Raw genomic sequence first — 2,919 nt, 5'->3', positions numbered from 1 at the left:
TTGTTTAGATGGGAGTCTTGCTCTGTCACCCAGACTGGAATGCAGTGGTGTGAACTTGGCTCACTGCAACCTCCACCTCCTGGGTTAAAGTGATCCTCCTGTCTCAGCCTCCCCAGTAGCTGGGATTACAGGCATGCACCACCATGCCTAGCTATTTTTTAGTAGAGATGGAGTTTCACCATGTTGGCCAGGCTGGTCTTGAGCTGGTAACCTAGTGATCTGCCTACCTTGGCCTCTCAAAGTGCTGGGATTACAGGCATGAACCACTGCACCTGGCCTCTACCTTATAATATTTCTAATATAAATAATATGCTTAGAAATAGCAAAATAGCATCTCCATAATGTGCAGTGTCTCAGCTTCTTACAATTACTATCTTTTACTTTTTTAAACCTTGTTCTTTCTTCTCACGAATGGTTGCATTTCAGCAACTGCCCCAGAGCTGAACTGACCTCTCTCATCTTCCCTAAGATCAGAAGTGGATGTCAAGTTTAGTATTCAATCCTTCTGGGAGAGAGTGTTGAAACACAGACATGGCTTTTTTCACTTTTCTAATTTCTTCCTCAGAGCGAGCTCACCTCTCAACAATAACCTTCAACCCCCGACTGTATACTCTTCTTCCACAACTGACAAGTGACAGGGTCTGTCTCCTCTTCCTCCTTGTATTGTCCACTCATTTCATCTGCTGTTTTTCCCATCCCAACATGCCCAGCCATCACTTTCCCACCATGTCCAAGTCAGGTCTTCTATGCCATCTCCGATTATGAGTCCCCCGTCCCTGATGCCCCTCCGCTCTGGTGAGCCCAGAGATACCAAAAGTGTGTGTTTTATCTAAAGAAGAGGATCAGTCTGTGATCCAGCATCAGCAGAAGAACTGTTTGAAATCCCAGGAAATTCTGAGTTCAGTAAGTGTGTCATAATAGAGTTGGTTTAAACAAAAAGTTTCAAACCATCCTTAAAACGAAATGCACTGAAAGAACTGAACTTCTTCCTGCAGAACCGCACACAGCAAATATTATCACATACACAAAGTATTCACTTCTTTCAAAGGCAGTGAGCAGTGTCTTGATATATAATAAGCGAGTTAAGTATTAAACAGGACATAGTTAGGTAAACCATAAATGTCCATACAAGATAAAGCCATATAGACATTAAAAATATTCACCAAGAGTGATTCTGATATAATGTTAAGTGCATAAAGCAAGACATGAGCATTTGTACAGAATGACCTCAGCTGTGTAAAACTACTCAGGGAAAAGGACTGGAGGGGAATCTGCCAAAATGTTAAGAGTGGCTGTCTCAGACGGTGAGATCGGGAATAACTGTGATTCCATTTTGTTCTTTATACTTGCCCTTTTTCTTTTCTCTTCTTTTCTTTTTCTGAGACAGAGTCTCACTCTGTCTCCTAGGCTGGAGTGCAGTGGCGCAATCCTGGCTCACTTGCAACCTCTGTCTCCCAAGTTCAAGCAATTCTCCTGCCTCAGCCTCCTGAGCAGCTGGGATTTTAGGCACACGCCACCATGCCCAGCTAATTTCTGTATTTTTAGCAGAGACAGGGTTTTACCAGGTTGGCCAGACTCGTCTTGAACTCCTGATCTCAGGTGATCCACCCACCTCGGCCTCCCAAAGTGCTGGGATTACAGCTGTGAACCTTTGTGCCCAGCTGCCCTTTTTCACAATAACTAAAATCAGAAAAATAAAATCAACTTTTAAAAGAAAATAAAATGCAATGTAATGGGTTGAATGGATGCACACAAAGGAAAAAAATCTATGTGGAAGATTTCCCTCAACTTCCCTTCCTTTGAGCAGCTTGTAAGAGACCTGTGAACCTACTAGGCCTGGTCCACAGAAAGGACAGAGCATCCCCATCAGGGAGTGTTGAAAGGGAAGGACACCGCCTGTGTTGTGGAGGTGGGAGGGGAGAAAGAGCTGCCATCTACTCTCCTGGCAACAGGGTCTGTAAAAGGGGAACTTTTCTGTGTATGATACTCTGGGAAGGATCCAAACTGTCTATATGCGAACCATGGGACTCTTTCTAAAACAGACTGCTTGTCCCTGCAGTGCACTTTACGGAATGCACTGAACACACACTTTGCTTCCATGCTTACTGGGGGTGGGTATTAGAGGCATCAGCCATCATCTAGGAAATACAAAGCAGCGCTTAAGTGTCCCTTTGAACCCAGATGGCTGTGACTTCTGAGTTCTTGGGCCTGCCTTAGTCTTCTCTACCTTCTTTCTCCTTGTCAGGCATGCAATTTCAGCTCTCGGTGTGAACTTTCTAGCCTTGTGCCTGGCTCTGCCACCACAACCATCTCCTTTATTCCCGCCCAGGTCTAGTTTGCTGCAGGCTAGATAAACCTAGCAAACACACTTGTTAGAGATTTGCCTACAATAAAAATTAGAGATTTAGAGTAAGGGTTAAGGAGTTGTCCAGAGGCTTTTTTTCTTAGCTAAAATCTATACAATTAAGGTTGGCTGAGTGGGGGGCTTTAGATAAATGAGGTTGTCAGGAATAACTATTTGATATGTTAGTTATGCCGTAACTCTGGTTTCAAAAATAAAGAGAAGGTACTTTATTATTATTACAAAATCTATAACAAATTTTCTAACATCTTAAAAACACAGAAAGCAGGCCAGATGTGGTGGCTCACACCTGTAATCCCAGCACTTTGAGGGGCCAAGGCAAGAGGATCGCTTGAGCCCAGGAGTTCAAGACCAGCCTGGGCAACACGGCAAAGCCTCCTCTCTACAAAAATAACAGAAAACTAGCTGGGTGTGGTGGTGCCTGCCTGTGGACGCAGATACTCAGGAGGCTGAGGTGGGAGGACTGCTTGAGCCCAGGAGGTCAAGGCTACAGTGAGCCATGATAATGCCACTGCACTCCAACCTGGGTGACAGAGCAAGACCCTGTCTCAAAAAAA

The 2,919-nt window shown here is 44.5% G+C and overlaps 1 protein-coding gene across 2 annotated transcripts in view; it reads right to left on the bottom strand.

The window, feature by feature from the left end:
- Positions 1 to 2,919, bottom strand: part of LOC108295889 (S phase cyclin A-associated protein in the endoplasmic reticulum-like) — a 243,213-nt gene that overhangs the window by 25,098 nt on the left and 215,196 nt on the right. The gene's annotated exons all lie outside the window — the stretch shown is intronic.

Source organism: Cebus imitator, unplaced genomic scaffold (assembly GCF_001604975.1).
Source record: "Cebus imitator isolate Cc_AM_T3 unplaced genomic scaffold, Cebus_imitator-1.0 Scaffold664, whole genome shotgun sequence".
NCBI lineage: Eukaryota > Metazoa > Chordata > Mammalia > Primates > Cebidae > Cebus > Cebus imitator.
This window is presented reverse-complemented; position numbering and strand designations above follow the sequence as displayed.